The sequence below is a fragment of the Megalopta genalis genome, unplaced genomic scaffold, assembly GCF_051020955.1.
Source record: "Megalopta genalis isolate 19385.01 unplaced genomic scaffold, iyMegGena1_principal scaffold0026, whole genome shotgun sequence".
NCBI classification, from domain to species: Eukaryota; Metazoa; Arthropoda; class Insecta; order Hymenoptera; family Halictidae; genus Megalopta; species Megalopta genalis.
This window is the reverse complement of record NW_027476096.1, coordinates 1,591,409-1,614,267: the sequence shown is the minus strand read 5'-3', so window position 1 is coordinate 1,614,267 and position 22,859 is coordinate 1,591,409. Positions and strand designations below refer to the sequence as shown.

The following is a 22,859-nucleotide window of genomic DNA, read 5'->3' as shown; positions in this document are numbered from 1 at the left end:
CGGAATGTACCGTGCTTCCGCGAGAAGAAGGCACAGCGTATTTATATCTCCACTTCTGCAGCAGAGCAGCAGAATGCTCAACGAATGCTGATTATGCCTTAGCCTCCTCGGCCATTAACGATCACTGCCTATGGTCATAGGAGGAACAGCGAACTGCAGGCGATGTCTGAAAAGTGTGCACATATATACACGCGTGTAGTTAACAGTAAATATACATTACATTAGATTAGGTTAGGTTAGGCCATACTAGGTTCGGTTAGCTTAGGTTAGCTTAATTAATATATTGAGAACTATTCAATGGCACTACTTTCTTACTTTATTTTACTGAATTACCTTCGGCTGTTTACCACACGGACACAATAATTATGAGAAATGTAACGAATTTTATAGTTTTAGTAATCCTTTGATATCAGTTTCTTGTAGATGCTTCAATATCCTTAACATTTTGAACCATGTTTTAATCTCTTTTAAGTCTCAGCTAAATTTGTTACCTTGCTTAATTTTAAGTATATTCCCCCTTTTGGACCGTGTACTAAGGAACGTGGATCACTTTCATGCGGAATCATTGTTTTCTCACAAACGTCGACTTAAAAATTTTCTAGCGTTTTTATCAAACCCACTTTTGTTTGGTAAACTGCAAACCGTGCACCTACAAATAAAAATTACAAATTAAATTGAAATAAACGAGATACAAAAATTTGTCAAATATTCTGCATTGAACATTGTAGAAGCTGTAAAAATATACAGGGTGTTTAATGGCTTATAGTAATCAACGAGGGTAGTGAAACATCTTCTACGGTCTTAAAAAAGTGAAAACATGCACAAATCGAATTCAAAGTATAATTAAATTTTCTTTGTTAAATTACCAATGCAATTTCGTGGTCCATCTCCAAAAGGTAAGAAGCTCATTGGGTGTCTCGCTGCAACTGCGACATCGTTAAATCTTTCTGGATCAAAAACTTCTGGATTTGGATAAATGTTGGAGTCGTGGTGAAGCGCGTATACCGGAACAAATATTCCAGTATCTTTAGGAATGGTTACTTTCATATTAGTAAAGGTGTACTCCCTGTTACATTTTCTCCTTAACAAAGTTCCTGGTGGATACTTCCTCAGTGTTTCTGTCGATAAGAAGAATATATGACTAGAAATATTAGATCTATAAAAAACATATAGAAATTGGAGCTGTTACGCATATGAGATATTTTGTATTTTCCCATAAATAATAAAACATTGGAACAATTAATTATAACATCTTCAAGTAGTAGGCTGATACGCTTGTAGCTAACAATATTTTCAATTATCTAAAAATGTGAATTAGCTGACATTGTTGTAAAAAAAAGTAAATACTTTGATAATTATTTAAACAGTTGATGTAATCTTGGGTATTGATGACTTGTAAATAATTAACTCGACTTTTTTTATCAAATTAGTAAATATTTGCTTTAACAGACCCAACTCCGATAAGCTTGATATTGACATATGTTGTCAAGAACGTTATTTATAACATCTGTTCCTAATATATGTCGCTATCACTCGGCTTTGGTTTCCGGGATAATCTCAAAAAACTTTGTGAATAAAGCGGTAAATCTTTCATCAAAACAATTTCGGAGTGTCTTTGATATAATACATAACGTAATCATGATCTCGTATATATGATGTTTACTTTATCTTGAACGCACGTAATGACTCTGTTATGTCTGATGTTAGATAGAAATGAGCACGTGAAAAATTACATGATTTCATGTGACGAATATAAAAGTGAAATCAATATTTTTTTTCTAGGATTTTTAAGTCAAATTTTCAAGGTCATTGTCGATTTTTTAAATGGTACGGTATATTTTCGCGAATGCAATATTGTAGCTCACAAAAAAACGATTTCATCTATGTATAATATCATGACTTTTAGTCGACGTTGGACACGTCATTTCGATCATCACTTAAAACAGAAGTACGTTTTTCTCCATTAAAACACGTTCATATTTGTTTCACTTCATTTTCCCATTAAAACGTGATTTATTGTATTCAAGGTCACCTAAATGTCATAATGATATACATGCATGAATTAGTTTCTTACAAATAAGCGGACAATAAAGAATATTTCATTTTCATTAATTTGTATTCTTTTATAATTATATCATCAAAGGATAGCTCTGATTCTTCCGATGAAAATGAATCCGAACACGTTGTAAATCGTATTAATTTAAACTATTCTCGGATTAATTAATAAGCAGTTTGTAATAAAGACTTCTTCGAACAACGTAATTAGATTTGCATTATGTTTGGATTTATTTTAATCACAAGAATTTCAGTTATAACTTGGTGCTACAATTACAAAACTAAGACGAAAATCATTGAAAATAAATGTTTTCTTCCTTGCATATTTACTGTATTATATAATGATGTACGTCTTTTCACTGTATTAACCTTTTGCGAACGAGTGTCGGCGAATAGCCGCCCAAGTCTTTTTACCGTTTTTTGATATTAATTTATTAATTATTAATATAAGTTTATTAATCTAACCGTAGGTTCAGAACGAATTTCAGTTTGTCGAGTCAGTCTTTCAGTGTCACTACCAGAGAAAACAACTACCAGAGAAACCAGCAAAGTTTTTCATATATTTATAACATTATATCTTATAACATTTTTATTTTATATCCAATACCTGTCTAGTGAAATACCAGACTTGTGAGAAGAGTGGAGTTGGGTCTTGTAAATTTAACCGTGCACCGCTGTAATAAAATATCGTCCGTATATAACCATTATATTAAATTGCTGCATAATTGCTGTCGTATTTTTTACTAATATTCCCCCACTTTTCGCAGTTGCCGTTAAATTAATTCAAGTAGGACTTTTGAAACTATATGAAGAATGATTGTTAGAGACAATAATCAGTATATCACTAAATGAGTAAATGTCTTCTTAATATTCTGGTAGTTTATCCGAAACTATGTGTATAAATACGCACGTACTTATGTGTATACGTACCTTTAAAAACTTTGTTTAAATATTTCATTTCTTTTATATCGTCATACTTGAAAGAGCTATCGTTTTTTATACTAAACTCTTTAATTTCTGCACGCAATTTATCTTGTATCGGCGGATTCAGCGCAATTTCATAAACAGCGTGACAGATAGTGGTCGACGATGTTTCGAAGCCAGCTGCACAGAAGGCCATCGCTTGCGCAGTCAGCAAGTTGTCCGTCAATTCTGAAATAGATCATCGGCTATTTAATTGAATTCAAATGAAACTATTCAATTATTTGTTATTTACTACTCGCATAAACTTTCGCAGGGGTTGTTCTGCAGTCGTCAAAGACAAATATTTAGAGGAGATGTAGGGGAGCGGAGAAGGGCACAAAATATAAAATTTTAATTTCATGGAACTTTATAGTTTCCAAGGTTTAATGAAAAACTTTTACTACTATTAGTAAAATACTGTAAGTAAAATACGTGATGGAATGTGTGTTAGCATGACCTCCTCCAATTTTCTAGGTAGCCACAGTAATAGGTATACTTGTGAGAAAAGTACTTTCTCACCAAAAAGTAGAGAGCTTGTAATTTTCGAGATATCTGATCTTGCCAAATGTGGGAACCATTAAAATTGAAGAAGAAAAAGGAAAGAGAAATAAACTAACCAAACAAATACCGAATGAAAATGCGGTACAAAGGGAGATACTTCATTGACAAAAAGAGAAATTAAATTGATATTTTAATATATATTGTATATTTATATATTCATATAATCATATATGCATATATTCATATATTCATTCGCTGAACTGTTGTATTCTGTACACGAAATTATATGTTCGCACATGACTCGTCGAAAGGTTAGTGGTCCCGAACGGGATATGAGAAAAAATCTCCGCAAATGTACGTACCTCTTCATACGTAACAACGGCTTACTTACAAAATAATATAAAACCTGTATCTTACAAACTTCAATTTAAATAATGCTTTGTTTCATATTTTCGATGGTTTTTGAGTTTCTTGACCAAGTGTGCGCCCTTCAAAAATTCTAAAAAATTACACGTTTATAACTATAATAAAACATTACTATTGTAAAGATATAAATGTGATGCAATGATAGCTTCTTTGTATAATAAAAACAGCATTTTTCATTTTCCCGATTTTAAAAAAAATTAATTTTGTAATGAAAATTTCTGAAAATATTGTAAGTGTTGTGCCCCATAGAAAAGTCATTAATATTTTCATAACTTTTCATTATAATTATCCTTGACCAAGAGATAGCAACTTGAAACATGGCTGTAGGACTGAGAGTTCTGTTTAAGTGGTCTACTGAATGATCTAACCAAAATATAAAACATCCTGTATTCTACAGCTCAGTTATTGCAAAAACTAACATTTTGTATACGTTAACAGTATTATATGCGGTCAGTATTCTGTACGCTTTCCAATCGCAAGTTCAAATATCACACCTCATGATACACCCTACGTTACAGAAACCTCGTTTCTCAATAAGAAACGAAATATTAAGAAGCTGATCATTACATTGTACACATGGCTTGACACCAGACAATGTTAGTCCAAAATGCGTCTCTTATGTAATAATAACAGTTCGGTGTTTAGATGATTAAATTATTCACTTTGCATATATTCCTCAGTTTTGTAGGTTATCTTAAATCCTTTGACATGGTAATCTCATGTGGATAATTTTTCTTGCTGGTCAAGACGTAAACTCAGTTTTTAAAAAAACATGGCGTATACACATAGTTCCATGCAAGCATAAATACATACATATAACAGTTGTAATGAAAATAAAAACTTACCAATATCTTGTAACTTCTCTGGGTGGTTCTTTAATTCTATCAGCATGTTCACGAAATCTGGCCTAATCACGTTATTTTCTTCTCTGTACTTGATAGTGTCCGACATAACTCGAATGAAAAATGAAGTAAATTTCGGATACGGTTGTAGAGACATAATAAAGAAGTATAATTTCGGCAGACTTTCTCGGAATGTCACCTTTAAGATATTCAATAGCGATATTGAGAAAACCATCTTTCCCATTCGTCGAAATTCACTTTCTTCATTGGATAATGAGTTCATGTTAATCCCAAAAACACAACTGCCAATGACGTCAGTCGTGAATTTTGCTGCTACTTCGCGACAGTCTATTGGCTCCCCTTCCTCTTCTAGTTTCTCTAAATATTTCTCTAATTGCTCGGAGCATTCCATTATTAAGTGAAACATTGCCTTGAATTTTCCACATGTAAAAACTGGTGAGAGTCTTGCTCGCAGTGGCCGCCATCTCTTTGTTTCTAAACTGAAAATGTGTTGGGATAATGGTTCCACCTATAAGCATGATAATATTGAGATTTTTCATTTTTAATATACATACACTGTGAGTATACCTCCGTACACCTTTGTGTTTACATTCCCCCTCTTACTAGCTGCAGCAGGGAGACAACTGTATAGGGATATGTAAACACCAAGCGTGAGAACTATAGCTATATGTAATGTACATGGTCCCTCAAAACTTCCGGAACGGTCAATTACTTAAGGAAGAAAGCATTTTGTATAAATGAATGTTCTAGGCAAAGATGTGGATGTATTAAAGTGCATTCTGTTTAATGATCAAAGTCATATCAAAGTCAACATGATCTTTTTTAATGGATTCGTTTCTTCTATGAAAATTGTTCGTGTTATAATCTCAGCAGAAAAGTATTTTTGAAATGAATGTTTTGAACAAAAATTTTTGAATACTTTTATTCGATAGCCAAATCTATTTGGCCTTCTCTCAGTCAAACTTAGCTATATCTTTCTAAAATCATAACAATTTTCGTCGAAAAAAGATTGTGAGTTAGAATTTTTGAAAGGACTCGATGTCACCTGTAATAACCATAATAAAACCTGTAATAACCCATAATAAAAATTTAGCTATGCAATCTCAGACAGGCACGCTGGGATTGACATAACTTTGACCCACCCACATGAGATAAAAGGCATATGGCCATTCAATAGAATATTTTAACATTTTAAGCCGTAACCTGAGAAACGTTTTGGTTCTGAAACAATCGATCATTTGGAGACTTTGGGGAACTCATGTTTCGAAGCTCATGATTCAGACAGCTTAAGAGAAAAACATAAACAACTGATGCTTTAGGAAGCATATCGCTATCATCTTGAATAGTGCATAGTAATAAATACAGTGTTCCATTTAAAAAAATCATGTATACTTTAATGTGACCTTAACCCTCCCATTGAAGGTGATAACGGTTGTGAGCATTAACTGTGTTATGTTTAATACTTCCACAGTTCTCAAAAATTCTTAATTCCCGAGGTAATTGATAGTTTCAGATATTTTGAAGGATCTTGTGCACTGTCCACTACACAAAAACGTATTAAATGCGATGGATTCATTTGTATAAATATTACGATTACACAGTCTTGCCCACAAATCATTTTTCACAATTAAAATTATATTTTCGAATTTTCGTGTTTAATATTCCTCTCTTTCCTTTTCACTTCCCTGAATAATCCAAAAATATGTCACTGCTGATCTGATGTCGCTCAAGTTGGACGGCGACTTTAACCCATTGAGCATTTATGTCAAGGTTATCGGCATTTCTCAGGGCCACACATACTAAGATAGGAAAATCCTTCCCTAATTATTATTAAATAACTGATCAATGTTTGATACAGATCGACGGTGCAGCTCATTATACATTTTACGAGGTGAGTGCACTACTCTCCTGACACATGTTTACGATCATGAAGTGGATTTACAACTAAATGTGTAAGTATCTTATTAATGAAATTTTTCACATTTCTCAAACAACGAATCCCCAAACAACTCCTTAACGGAGTTATTTATAAATAAAACAGCTTTGCAAATTATTCGTTGAATTCTGTTCGGACACGGAATTATTTAAATTAATAAAAATCTCGCTAGACCCCTTGCATCCGCCCAGCTCATCACTTAATTTTCGCTAGGAAAAAAATTACTTCAAATGACCTCAGATACCCTCTCCATTTTCGGCTGTTAGAGTAATCATATAACACCCTATATACATCAGAAGCGGAAAATAATAAACTTCTAAAAAAGCATTTTAATCATTGTTATACGAGTATATACTAGTCCCCCAATCATCGAAGAAAAATATCCGTAAATACATTTGTTATGCCTACCTTCCCATTAATAACGATTCCACGATCATCGAAAACAGAAAAATCTTTGATGAGAACATCCTTAATGAGATCCATGTCACATACGACAACATTAGAACTTCCTCTTAGAAAGATTCCAATAAGGGGCTCATTTTTGTATTTTTCATACACAGCTGTCTTATATAGATGCCAAGATGTTTTTTTCTGAAAAAAAATATCTTTAATATTGCCAAATACAGGTATTGGCTCAGGTCCAGGTACATCTCTACTTTTCCAAAAATCGAAGGATGATGTTAAGTAATAATAGACAGCAATGAACACCAACGTAATGGCGCTGAGTATTTGGAGACAATCAGCCATGATAGTAGCTTCCTGAAAATAATATTTAAATATACTAAAACTTATTGAAAATTACTTATAGCATTTAGAAATGCTTCCAGGAATAAACAAAATATTTCATCATATTTCTACTCAATTTCTAATTAGTTTTTTGACGATTCATTTGACTAACAATTCACGCTTAAATTAATGGCACATTTCTTTGTTTCAATGTATGTCTTGAATTTATTTGCATGCATTTCGGACTGATCCACTCATTGTTGTTATTTGGAAATGATAAAAACATCGATCCATTTGAAATAATAACAATTTCAAATAATTAATTATTTCGTTATATGTTTATCTCAAATGTGACAAATTAAATCGACGCTACATGAATTTGCTTTAAGCAAAACTCCCATTGTTTCTTTACCAATATATGGTACAAGAAGATATGGTTACATGTCACCTCCGTCCTTCTTCTACCAATACTTTTGTTTTCTAATTTTGCTTACTGTTTATCTTATTCTATTATAAATTAGAATTATCTTAAAATTAGTATTAAAACTACTGCTGCGCTTCGCCTTTTTTCTCTCTCTTTCTCTCCTGCCATTCCCCTTCTCCTTTTCACACTGTACCTTTTTTCCCATCTTCCCACTCTTCGCTTACAATATTCCTTCACCTCATTTATTTTTACATCTATTCCCTTCCATCCCATTTCTCTTTATTTTTCTTTTGCTCCCCATTTCGTTCTCCATTCTTCTTTCATTCAGATTCTCTCAATCATTACCGGATCTCTGTTCCTGTTTATTCTATATTTTCTTCTTTTTCTCCTGTGGTCATCATTTACATCTTTGGCTCCTTCTTCTCTCTTTCCCTTCCTATGGCTCCACCGTCCCTTCTCCAATTTCTTTCTTCCTCTAGACTCTTAATCCTCTCCTCCACGTTGCCATCACCTGCCAAAATTTTTTAACCACTTTATAAAAACTCCCTTTCTCTTCTTTCCATTCCCTACAATACCCTAGTATAGTCCCCACTCCTCCATTCCTACTCCACGTACCCTGCATTTCCTATTCTCTTCTGTTTCCCAATACCTTCCTCCCTTCGTTTTGTTTCCTAATGTGAATTTTGCAATCTTTTCCATCTTTCTTCCTTCCACCATTTCCTCAGATATTCCCGTACTTCCTCTCCTTTTATTTTTATCACTTATTGTATTTCACTTCTTTTGCTTTTCTCCAATTCTCATTTTCCTGTATTTCCGCCTGCCTCTTCTCAATCTTTTTCCATTCCATTTCTCTTGTTTCCTTTCTCTCATCCTCTAGCACCTTTCTGTTTCCTCTACTCTCTATGTACTTCTTCCTTTCTTCTTCCCCTTTTCCATTTTTTCATTCCTCTTCTCGTTCTTGCTTCTATCTCTTTCAAACATTCTTTTACTATTCCGCATTCTCCCCCTTCTCGCAACCTTTCTTCAAACTTCCAGGACCTCCTTGCGCTTGTTTTCATCATTTTCTCTCTTCCCAATTGTTCTCTAAATCTTCCCCATTACTTATCTTAAATACATTTCCTGCATCGATTCTATCCTTTTTCTCTCTGTCCATCCTCACACTTCTACTCCATATGCTGTCACAGGTCATATTAAGGTAACGAATAACCATACTCTTCTCTTCGCATCATTTTTAAAATATATCTCCGTGTAAACTTCTTTGACACTTTCCACTAACCTTTCACTCACCCCTTTTTCCTTTATCGCTGCCCATATCTTGTATCTCTATCTACCCTGTCGAATGCCGCTTTAAAATCTACAAAACACCCCACCATGCTATCTCTCTATTTATTAAATAGTTAACCGCAAATATATTCTCCGTCACCTGCGAATCTTTATGTGAACTTTCATGAATTTTTATATAAAAATCGGAAGTGTGTGTGTGTGTGTGTGCGTGTGTGCGTGTGCGTGTGTGTGTGTGTGTGTGCGTGCGTGCGTGTGCGTGTGCGTGGTGTGTGTGTGTGTGAGACAAAATTTCTGATGTCAACTACAAAATGCTTTCTGGTCAACGTAAGACAATATAATACAAAAATATTATGAATTAATCTTTGAATTATTACAGAAAGATAATGAATCAATTTTTGTTATACACTTTTACTTGCATTTTCTAAACGTGCATATATCATAAATGCGTGAAGATCAGTCCAGTAGTAGTAGAACATCGGAATTTGCTATTCCGTAACGTGGAGTGGTACTTTAACCAATTTTATTTTGATTTGCTGGAGACAGCTTTTTCTACTATCTTCAATTTAATGTATAAAAAGAAGAATATTTCAAGCTTATTGTAGAATCTTGTATAAAATTAGGACACGCATTCCAAAATACCAATTATACTTTAGAAAATAATGTTACGGAAAAGTTTAATTTAGTATAAGGTTGTATAAAATGCAAAACCTTCATTCTGTAATACGCTACGAAGCATTTACTTTATATTAACAATCTACTTAACCAAAAATGGCTTATCAAGCTTGAAGAAATAATTTCGTGTCAGTTCTATATGTATATCCTACAGTGTTGAAATAATTTCTATAATTATACACCCAAATATAATAATAAATTTGTATAGCTACATATCACAGTCCCAGTACACGTCTCCCGTTCGTATATAACCGTGATATAAAAACTTCCGAAACTCCATTCGTAGAACATAACTTACGGAGAGTAGTTATCACTGTCCGGAGTGTAGTGGAAAATGTTGAATTTCGCGCAGGTGTGAGAAATTGTACTACATATGAGATTCGAAGCCAAGGCAGTGTTTCCGACAATTCCTCGAAATCTGTCAAAACGGAATTAGGATAGCATAAGCCCCTTAATAGTAATACGTAGAAAATGCATCACAATGTTGGACTACTCTTCGGAGAAAATATTCGAGCAGAATCCTAAACGCGATTGTTGAAATTACTTATTATTAAAAGCGAAGAATACTATTGCCTGTACAGGGTGACATTTTTAATTTGAACATCGAAATTATTGCTGTCACTATTAAAGTTTGTTACGTTGATCGACGAATGGGAAAAGAATTGGGAGAATTATTGAAGAATAAAGCAAACGGTACGAAATATTGGGTGCTGTTTTGTTCATACATCAGAAATTATATCATGCAATTTCCTTATCTCGTATCTTATGAAAAAATATTAAATTTTATATTAATATTGTCTTTATATATATATAGTTATTAAACACTATATAATTATAATAATTATAAAGAGAGCTGTCCGTTCTATCGAATCGAATACTTTTTGCCTATGGTGACATCAACCCTACGACAATTGCATTCTTATTTCACAGTATGCCTGAATGCAAGTTTCTTTTAAATTAAGTACAACTCAATAGAATTATGAGGAAATTATATGTCCAATCGTAACCGTTCCTGATTGGTCGAGTCACTCTTGCGGAACGATCACCGAAGCGTGAAGCGTGACCACGAATATATAAACCACAAATTTTGACAAACGGTTCATTCGACGGCTTGTATCTACAATAGCAATTATGGAGAACTTCAAGACTTTCCTTGATGTGATCGGAGTGCTCGACCCTACCAAGGCGGATTTTATTTCTGAACTTCCGCCGGAGGTGTCGCAGTTAATCCTACGCATGTTGGATCCTCGGTCTCTGCTTTGCGCTGCTAGAGTGTCAGGTAAGTGGCTGAATATCTGCAAGGATGATCCTATCCTGAGACGAACCGCGAGACACTATAAACAGCGCGTAATGCAGAGACGAAGAGAACGTTTTCCTGCGGCAGCTGTTGAAGAACCAAGGACGAAGGTACGGAGGGCAGTTCCAATTCCTGCACAGGTGAGAGTAGTTGCACCTCATGTACAAACTCGACCAGGTTCAAGAAATTCGACGCGTGGCAAATCCATTAGAATGTAATGTTTTGTTTTAATTAATAAATCATTTAACCTGACGTGCTTCTTCCAGCAAATAATTATTATTATGTTTTAGTTAAGTAAGTGTAATATAATTTTTAATTTTTTTATGTATCTTGACCAGCTTCTTTAATAGTAGCAATTTTTTCTTAGTTTTAACGTAGTAGAACTAATAATTTGTATCTTGACCAGTTTCTTTAATAATAACAAGTTTTTCTCTAATTAGTTTTAATATGATGTAACTAAAAATAACTTAATAGAATAATACATTATATTTTACGATCTTTGCAGTCAATGCGAGTAAAGTACAGCTATAGTACTATACGCATTTCATACCTACAGACAGGGTGTCCATGAAAAGTATGTACGAGCGGACACCAACCAAGATGGCACATAGATGTCTTTAAGACGTCTCAAAGACGTCTGGTGTAAAACATTCGGGAAGTCTTATTCTGATTGTGTTCTGTTGCGACAATCTTAAAACTTTTGGAACATTCGGAACTTTCGGAACTTTCAACACGAGTTGATATTAATTTGTATCTCTCCATATATCTTGTATTTTTACGGGGACGTGTAACTGGCAACCATTACAGCGGACAGACGATCTATGCTGTGTTTCGCGTTATGCAAGGTGTTTATACATGATGTACAATTTAAATATATCCAGTAATTATTTGGCCAGTTGGAACGAATTCCATGTGGATAATTCCTTTGCTATCGAAGAATGTAATGAGCATTGCCTTGGTTTTTGATGGAACTTCCGTGCTTTTTGGCTTGCAGTGAATCTATCGACTTCCATTCCGCACTTTAACGCTTGGTTTCTGGGTCGTACTGAAAGCAACATGTTTTGTCACCCGTAACAATTGATTTTAGGAAGTTTGGAACATTTTTGGCGACTGCAACGACTTCTTTGGAATGATTGACACGCAACAATTTTTAATCATATTTCAACATCGACAAGAAAGTTGTTTAGGTAGAACTGTTATAACTTTGCTATTTATTAACCGATTGAGCCAAAATTGATACTACCGGAAAGAGGAATGTCGCAGCTTCCAAACGCCGGTCTAAAAACATAGATGGCACTATTAATTACTGAGAAATAGTCCGAGTCTCGAAACTTATTTGTCGCACTGTGTAAATTAACTGAAAGTGGAGTAGCACCAGGTTATCTGCCTTCGATTTTTTTTCAAAACTAAGTTACCGCTAACGTATTATACATTCCATATTAAAATATGAAAGAAGTAGAATAGGTTTAATTGTATCAACAAATAACGTATACATGACGCATCACGGGAATACACAATTGTTGGAAACTGTTGTACACATAAAATTCACGTTGGATGAGAAAAGACAGAAATTACTTACCAAGTGTAAAAGCTGGAACTTTTCTTCAATGAGATGTATGATTTTCGTTTGTGTAGTTACATGTTACCCAGAAGAAATAAAGGTGGAATTCGCTCACTTATTTATTTTATCTTAATTTTCCTATAACTTAACGGATCATGAACTGAATTTAAATAAGTAAAATTATGGAATAAAAGGAAAATTGTTCTTATAATTTAAAAATAGAATAAAACAGAATAGAATTAAGGTAAATTGAATAATAATAAAAGTTTAACGTGTGGATGACGTCTTTTATAAACGTTTAAGTGGACCACTCTGTATATATAACCATAAAAAAATGTACAGGGTGGAGCACGAAACGTGATCAGCTTAATTTATTCTGCTGCTAGTGGTTCGATTGGAAATTTTTTTAGCTAACATAACATGCTTAAGGTTTTTTTTGTACCCATCTTTTATTATACGATATAGTTTTTCCGAATCTAAAAAGACATTGTACATTACCAATAAATAACATTAAAACTCCGAAAGGAAAGAGTTGACGAAAATTTGGTACAATCATCTTAAAACTTTCTTACAACCATGTTATTTTAGCTCAACAAATTTCCAATCGAACCACACGCAACAGAATAAATTATGCTGATCACGTTCCGTTGTCCACCTGCATGCAGACATCTCGTCAAGCGAAATAAAGCGGAATGATAACAAAAATTAAAGAATCATGTTCCTAAAGTTTTTTATCTGTGTGAACATATAACAAAAATTTAACCAATACATTTTCTTTTTATTTCGTTGAAATTGGTTGATATTGGGATTATGGCTTGGATTATTTCTTAAATGAATATGATATTAATTCTTTTTCTTAAAAGTTTTATTTTTACTCTTATTTGAGAGAAGGTATATATGTACGAAATGAATGAGTGACCAAATTCAACTTAGAGACCGGCAACAGAAAATCGCCTGCTTATATACCCTTTTTGGTGTCGTCTTCTCCACCAATCATAGACGGTCATTCATCACATCTTACATTGTATACGCGGTACTGGGATCACTAACAGTCAGAGCGCGGTGTGTTCTAAAGACACCGGCGATGATATATCGCGGTATCTTAGATATACAGTTTACATCACCGTCGGTGCGCGCTGTAGGAACCGGTGAAAACGTAATCTGATATTTTCGAATCTCAGTCCAAAGTAAACTATAGATTAATTTTTGTCCGAGGCTAAAGTTTCTTTTTCAACAGTAAGGAAGCGGCTCATATTACGAACATTTTTTATGGTACAATTTATTTCAAAAAAATTAAATTATTATAATTTTAGGAGGTTGGCATATTTATGATACATACTACGCGTTATGTAAACAAAAAAGCTAATAGATAAAATCAATTTATCTCAATTAATGTTCTGAAAAATGCGAGAGTTACTAATGTATCATAAGCAATGACTCGACTGATAGGTTTGCACAGAAAGAACAAGTTATTGTACAAGATTCAGTAATCGGTTCGTGAAAAGGAACATGTCTAAATGTGTACAAGAAGGATAATATAAGAATAGAAACTAACACGTATAATTCATATGTGTATACACCTTTTAACATAACCCAATGAACCCTAGGATTTGAAAGATCAAATATAAAAAAATACTTGAAAAATATTTGAATATTTGAAAAATACCTTAAACTCTGATGGTAGGTTCAGACAATCAATCTTGCTGCAAAATCTCAAAACGAAAATTAATAGCTCGCGCTTGAAGTTACTCCACGCAACAAGTTACTCCAACTAACGCAATTTAAATTATTCGGCATTAATATTAAATAGCACAGCTCCTGCTACTAAACAATTTACTATAAAGTTCGCAATTGTTAATCTTCAATACATGTAGGACAACTAAATAACAGTTGATATGTGAAGTGTTCATATGGATACGAGGTGCAATTCTCCCGGATCGTCAGCTTCCTTAATGAGTAGAGATAAACAAGTTGCAAACGTTCTCATACAGTATATACGTACATAAGTGCATACATAGAAGAACGAGCATGTCGTCTCTGGAGGGGATGCTGAAAGAGCCAAGCCCAACATCATCATAACAATAGTGTACACTCGCCGCGAGAAGTATATTGACTGCTTTTCAAACGGAATAACTTTTTTAAAATTGATCCAAATGACTTGAACTTTTTTTAGTCGACATAGGGGCTAGTTTCCTAGATAATGTCTACACTACTTTTTTTAAAATTTTGTTATTACTTGGAATGACAAAAAAGGAATAAAAAATTCTTGTTTTTGTTTTTAATATTTATTCGAGCCTATAACGATAATTGAAAAAATGCGTTTTGTTGATCCTGGTGACTTATATGCTTATTCAAAACAAAGCCTCAAATGAAAAATGTTCCGTCTTGCAACGGAATTTTCCGGCTGTGTCCGCCCGACTTTCTCCGGGACGGACCCTAAAAAACAGTTTATTTACGGGGAACCTTCGGTGCAGCGTGGCAAATTGACGGTCCTTCGACAAACGACGTGCAATTGACAAAAGTCACGTTCGTTAGGCCTTCAATTTCGTAGAGCCTTCGCCTGCAGTTTCTAAATTTCTAATTCCTTCGAGCCGTCTCCTTTCCGGCAATAAAGTCATTTCTGCAATTTCGGATAACGCACACTTCATCGGCAACATTTCCTTCATTTATGACAGGGTCGCCAGCACGCATCCCTTCGGTCGCCCTTTCCGGGATTTCTTGCTACCTGCGATACTGGGTACGACCGGGACTCCTAAGGTCCCTTTCCACCTCGCGATCAACCAATGATCTTCAAGTTTTCTCTCGGCGAGAAACATATAAAAACGAGAACTCTTGACCACCTCCGTCAGTCATTTTTTACTCCTGCGTAACCTCGTTCATATCCTTCAACGTCGCTCGTCACTCTAGTCTACGTTTCGTTCAGTCTATAAATTCACGATCTATCAAGTAAAACAGTTGTTCATTTTTAAGTAAACGGACAACGATATCGTCCTATTCCGTCGCGCAGCGTAGTCGGCCTTACAACCCGATAGATAGTTAATATCGCGGAATAACGATATCAGGTGCTCACACGACGCACCTCTACAAAAAAATTTTACTGTTTTTTTTCGACTTATGTTTGCATGTACAATCTTAACCACCCGTCTGTACCACGATTTTGGATGTAATGGTCGTGACATATAATTCTTATATTGTTTTTAAGATCGTTCGTTATGTAAAGGGTTGATTTGAAATCCATGACTCCTTTGATACTTTGTATCCCTGTAACGTGTAGAATACGATGCAATAAAAAAGAAGTTTCACCTTGAAAATCATGTTCAAGGACACTCTTTCGGGGAGTATTTTTAACAGATTTCCATCGATCCAAGGATGTAGAATTCACCTATGTTGGTCACGACAAAAATTTTTTTGAAACTCTGACTCGTATCTTCGTACCTTCCAATGACGCATGCGGGGAATCAGCGTGTCTCGAGAATTATTCGTAGCAGGCAGTAAAGCTGGTAAAGTGCCTCGACTTAAACAATGGATAGTGTTAGGGTGCAGGTGTTGGCTCGTTTTTACAGTCCATCTTTTTTGTCCATTTTTGTTTATAAGCTGAGGTACAATTGGAGAGAATTTATTGTACATGACGTATGGCGAGGAATACACAATTATTGGAAACTAATGTATGAATACAATTCGCATTGGAAGAGAATGAACAGAAATTACTTACCAAGTGTAAAAAGTGGAATTACGATTATGTCTATATGTCTTCAATCAGATTATACGATTGTTTATTGCTGTTGTTACGTGTAACCGAGAAGAAGTAAAGATGGGATTCACTCACTTATTCGTTTTACCTTCATTTTCCTATAACCGAATGGATCATGAATTGAATTTAGATAAGTAAAATTATGAAATAAAAAATAATGTTCTTACAATTTAAAAATAGAATAAAACAGAATAGAATTAAATTAAATTAAATGATAACTTTACGGATAAAATTATGAACTTAAAAAATTTGTTCTCACAGTTTAAAAATACAATAAAATAGAATTGAAATAAATTAAATTGAAGCGTGAAATAAGTTTAATGTGCGGATGGCGTCTTTTGCCTGAAATTGAACACTTTAACTTTCAATTATCTCGACAAATTATGCTTGAACACCTTGCGAGCGAAAGACACGCACCTCGCGATTGTTGCGACACTGCATCGCAATTGCCAGCAAATTGAGTAGAAAGTTTAGTGCCTACAGAGTCGTAATTTGTCAATATGGTGGTCAGTAGGCGTGAGCGAATCTCTATTTCTTTCTTTTTCTGGCAAGGGCGGGGATCCCTAGGGTAGACGATCACTTTTTGATGAGATTTGGTACAGCCCGCTTTATCACAACCTACGCGGTGCCTCGCTACGTAATTCGATGCGTCTTTTTAGCCTTTTATTAGCAACTTTAACATTAGTTATTTCAAAAACTATAAGGCGTCTGCCCCTAAAACCGGGTATCATTGGATTCTGCTTTACAAGCTCTATCACTGTACCAAATCTCATAAAAAATGAGCGTCAACTATAACCTTCTCTTGTGAGAACTCGCGGTGTCCTCTGCGCCGAATATTTAGAAAAAGAGTGACGAACTTCTCCGCAAAAAGCTGCACCGCGTCGCGTCGTAACGAGAAAAAAAGCTAGGAACGCGACCCTTTGCAACGTATCGTTTCTATCATCTCTGCGACATATAAATAGATAGTTTATTTCAGGTAGTGCAATTATATTATGACCGCGATTTATATACTTTAATTAATCATTATTTCTTCATTTCCGTCAGCAGATAACGAAATCAGTAAGTAATTAGATAAGAGGTACATAAATGATGACTAGACTGCTGATTTTTATGCAAAATAAAAATTATTTGCTTCAGTTGGAAAGAGTAGAAACTAAAGCTTAACTTGAGAGCTGAAATACTAGTTTGGCGGAATGGAGGAGGTATGGAAGGGGCCATACTTCAGTGGCTCAGCGAAAAATGTGAGTAAGGGATGGAGCCACCATAACGAACCCCTAATTTAGGCTATCGTCACTGCCTTCGTTTTCGAACTTATTGGCGTATAATCTACAGTAAGGAGCATAACTGAACATACATATGACATTTTAATAAAATAATTTTTTAATCAATATTTGCATGTAGAATGCAAAACAAGCGAAATATATTTACTATTAACTACAATCTTCTGCCTTTTCAAAACAAATTTAACATCTGTGATATCATTATTTCACTTGGTAAAATTGTTTTCGTAATCGATTTAGCACCGCATTAAGATTCTCGAGATTAGGAACTGTAAACGTAAATTTTGTAAACGGTCAATGCCATGGCTAGGAATGTAGTAGTTATTAGTTTATTGTTGTTCGCGGAGTAACATACATCAACACAACGTCATGAAACCATTCCAACTAAGATTAGGTTTATCAACACGAGTAATTGCTAGAAAATTTGCTGTTAGTCAGGAAATTATACATAAAATACGAAAAAAATATTGTAATGAAATCCTTGTATCTTTTCGAGGCCGTACAAAATTATTATCTTTTCAGAATAAGAGAAGATCGACAAGATACATTACTTCAGAAATTACAACGACTGCATCAATGACTGCAAAGCTATTAGAAAGCGATGATGGAAAGAAAATTAGTAACTGGACAGCTCGAAAAACATTAGAAGAAGCCAATTTTACAACAATTGAAAAGAAAAATAATCTACTCTATGGAAAAAAAGATGTCAAGGCCCGTGTGAATTCTGCAAGAAAATATTTAGGTTGGTATATGGAGCAATGGAAGAAAGTAATTTTTTCCGACAAATCTAAAAATATTCAAATTTCATCAGATGGACGTTCTTGGTATCGTGTGAAGCAAACAATGAAATTTGGTGGTGGTTCACTTATGGTGTGGGAGTGCATTACGACGTACGGTGTGGGTTCATTACATCGAATAGAAAGTACGGTGAGCCAGTATGCGTATAAAGATATTTTAGACAAAAATTGACTAGATACAATTGAAAATATCTCGCTACCAGAGCGTGATGTTGTGTTCCAACATGACAACGTTCCTGGTCATTGTGCGAAGAGCGTGAAGAATTGGCTACAAACTCAACCATCTCAAATCATGGAATGGCCTGCTCAAAACCCAGATATAAACCCGATTGAAAATGTCTGGCCATACTTAAAAATGAAGTTATAAAATAAATATAATGCTCCCCCAACAACGACAACTGATTTGTGGCAAAGAGTGCAGGAACAGTGGTATTCTATTGCACCAGAGTATTGTGGAAATACATATGTATAGTATTAAGCATGTCTATTCAAACAATTATCAAGGTTAATGGTTTATGGATGAAATATTAAGTGTGCCAAAAACTGAAATGTTTACTCAAGCTTACTCAAGTTTACTCAAGATTACACGAAAAAGAATTGTACAAGCGAAATAATAATGATATCACAAATGTTAAATTTGTTTTGATAAGCCAGAAGACAGTAGATAATACTAAGTATATTGTTTCTTTTGTATTCTACACGTAAATATTGAACAAAAAATTATTTTGTTAAAATGTTGTATGTGTGTTCAGTTTTGTTCCTTACTATATACCCGTAGATATTACGTTGATTCCACCAAAAGAATGTGTTATATTTAATCATTTTTTCCTGGTGTCAAAATAGAAAATTATAATTCCATCAATTATATCACTTACAACTGACTCCGTTTCTAGCCGATAGAAACGAAAGAAAATTTTTAGCTTTGAGAGTGTAATGAGATACAGTGGGTGTAGAAAGTATTCGTACAACTTTTAAAACGGAATAACTTTTTAAGAATTAGGCCAAGCGATCTAAACTTTTTGGGAGATGTTAGAGTGATTAGTTTACTAAACAATGGGTAAAACATTATTTTAAAAAAATGTGCAATTTGTTGGCATAATAAAGGAATGACGAAAATGCTGTTTTTTCAACTTTTTGATGTAAGCCCATAACGAAAATTTAAAAAATGCATTTTGTAGATCTCGGTAATTTATATGCATAGTGAAATTTTCATCGAAATCAGTTAATACAGAGTCAAATTACAAGAGTTGAAAGATTTTAAAGAGTATGCTAATACTTTCGGAGGAGAGTGTATATAGCATCTAGTAGATAAATATGGAGATACTATAGATAGAACTGATATCAGGATTTACCTACGATATTGCGTGCTTGCGTGTACGAGTAGCGCGTAATAGAGTCTAGAAAAGGATTTAGTAAAGTAAACACGTACGTCCCTGGTCTGTAATAACACCGTAGAAGCAAAACCAGTGAATACATAAATCCTAACCTCCACTGTAAAATTCTTCACAGTTCGACATATAACAGGACCAAGTGACTTGAATTATTTTTGAGACGTGAGAGGAACTAGTCTAGTAAACAATGTCTAAAAACTTTTTTACAAATATTACAATTAGTTGAAATAACACATAAAATAAAAAACTCATACTTTTACACATTTTTTTCAGAACCTAGAACGACAATTTAAACATAATATGGACTAATTTCTAGAAATTTATTTGGTTTTAAAGGGTGTTCAAATATTTAATGAGTAACTGTACATAATAAAAATACTTCCAAGCATATAAATGAAATTAGTATTTTAGTTTCTATAAAACAAGGAAAACACCAGGTTTTAATGTTATTACCAGCATTGGGAATAATTATTCATTTACTTTATTGTCATGTTTCAAAAAGAATTTTCTCACAGATTAAAAACAATGACTTTCTGTGTCATAATTGGAGACGATAATGTGTGAAATTGTTCTTTTTTGAAAACGCAAGTGTAAACTATGTTATCAAAATGCATACTCACGGTGAGAAATGAATTCTCTTTGTTACCTCAATTATCATAAAATGGACCATAGATTAAATGCATCAATAAGTAGTAATGACAGATGGATTTTCTGATAACCACATTTCTGTGAACCCAAAACTAACATCTATAATGCCATTAAGACTAATCCACTGATAAGAAAACAAGACTTGCTAATGCAACTATATGTATATGTATATATGTACAGATACAGAGAAAATGTATATGCATATAAGTCAGATCGGTATTTGAAAACATTATATTTAATTTTGACATAGGTTACTCTGCCGTTTCGACATAAGTCAGTCCATATTTTATACTGATTTTTGAAAAATAATATTCTAGTTTTACCATATTTTGCACGAATTTACTATTCAATTCGTGGTGATGACAATATAATAAATTATTTTACGTTTCTTTCTGCGTATGTCAAATAACGTAAAATTATTTTTCTTAACATCTGATATATTAATATAACTGCACTGCTTAAACAATATTTTCATTTTTTTAAACAGTTATTAAAACATATCAACGATATTGTTACTACCATTTATTTTTATTATATTTATATAGGAGACGTTCGATTAACTCTACTTTAGAGAATCTTGAAAAATGTTCTTGTCTAAACACTTAATTGACTCTTACTTTGATCGATTCTTATGTCACCACAATACAACGGGAGAGTTTCTCAAAAATGTGTTTTTGTTCCTAGTGGAGACTTTCATAAGACTTGCTTAAATAGATCCCACGAGTGTGGTTGACGTTAATAGTTCTGTGGTTCAGTAAGGATCTCTTAAGTGTATTAAGGATGCAATAGAACTTGTTAGGTGTGCATTCAGAAGGAATCTGATGATTTGAGGGAAATGATGTATACATATAGATTTTAACTGTAGTGGTGAGGGATTAGGAATTGTAAGGGTTAGTATAGTAAAAAGTCAGTGTTCTGAAGATAACGTGGTCATACAAAGGAAATCATAGGTTTGTAGAACATTTTGAGATATTTGGTAAGAAGATGATGAGATGATGTTGGTATACAATATAATATTACCAATGATAAATGATGATTATCGCAGTAAGAGTAGTAATTATAATAATAAGAAGAAGCCATAGAGTAGTGGGGTAGAATGTAACAACTCAATATACAGATCTTTAATGTTGAGCTTAACATCAAGAAATAACAAATATTTCATTAGTTGTAGAATATTGATAATTAATTTTTATACAATATACATGGTGGTCCACTTAAATGTTTTCACCTAAATATCTGTTAATTTACCTAATAACTGTTATAAACAGGCGAGTAGCATGCAAAAGTATTTTTATTCAAGGACATGTTGATTTGCATGTAAGTGCATATTTTTTTATTGCATCGTTTCAAGATCAAATCATCATACATATCTGAATGGTTTTAACGTCAGCTAAACGATCTAATAAAAAAATACGCACCTGTATACAAATTAAAGAACTACTTTTGCGTGATTTCGTCTCCTAATAGCAGTGAAATTCCACGTAAGAAAATTTTTAGTGACATCACTGTTAGAGAAGATACTTATGTATATTGAAACGTTTCGGTGGACCACCCTGTACATATATACGAACGTGAACAAATATACAGGGTGGAGCATGGAACGTGATAAGCTTAATTTATTCTGCTGCTAGTGGTTCGATTAGAAGTTTTTTTAGCTAAAATAACATACTTAAGGAATTTTTTGTACACATTTTTTAGGGAATGCTAAGACGAATTCGACAAGTATTCGCAAAAGCGAATGTAAAAACAGTTGTAGGTTATCTACACCAAAATTTTAACAACTCTGGAAAGAAAGGGTTGATAAAAAATTTGGTACAATCATCTTAAAATTCTCCTTAAACCATGTAATTTTAGTTGAACAAATTTTCAATCGAACAACTCGCAGCAGAATAAATTATGCTGATCACGTTTTAAAGCAAAATAACTTTTCTAAAATTGGACCGAACGATATGATTTCTTTTTATGAAAGTAAGGGGGTTAGTTTACCAAACATTGCGTAAACAATTTTACAAACACTGCAACTGGGTGGAATGATAACAAAAATTAAAATCATGTTTTTAAACTTTTCTTATCTCTGTGAGCCCATAACAAACATTTGAAGCACATAAAACATTGTCTTTTATTTCGTTGAAATTGATTAACATTGCCGTGAGCTACAAACAATTACAGTTTGTCGAAATCGAAGTTTTTCATGACTTTCGATCAAAAACTATAAGAAATCTAGCGATTCTATCATGTTCCAGTTATTAGTTATTTTTATATAAATGAATTTGCTACGATGGAT

At 33.6% G+C, this 22,859-nt stretch overlaps 1 pseudogene across 1 annotated transcript; it reads right to left on the bottom strand.

Moving 5' to 3' along the window:
* Nucleotides 1-334: 334 nt before the first annotated feature.
* Nucleotides 335-7,702, bottom strand: LOC117221842 (cytochrome P450 6a2-like; annotated as a pseudogene). The gene is made up of 5 exons (XR_013035216.1): nucleotides 7,153-7,702; nucleotides 4,791-5,316; nucleotides 2,986-3,207; nucleotides 867-1,118; nucleotides 335-649 (listed from the first exon to the last, which is right to left on the bottom strand). The product of XR_013035216.1 is annotated as a cytochrome P450 6a2-like (transcript).
* Between the last annotated feature and the right edge of the window lie 15,157 nt (nucleotides 7,703-22,859).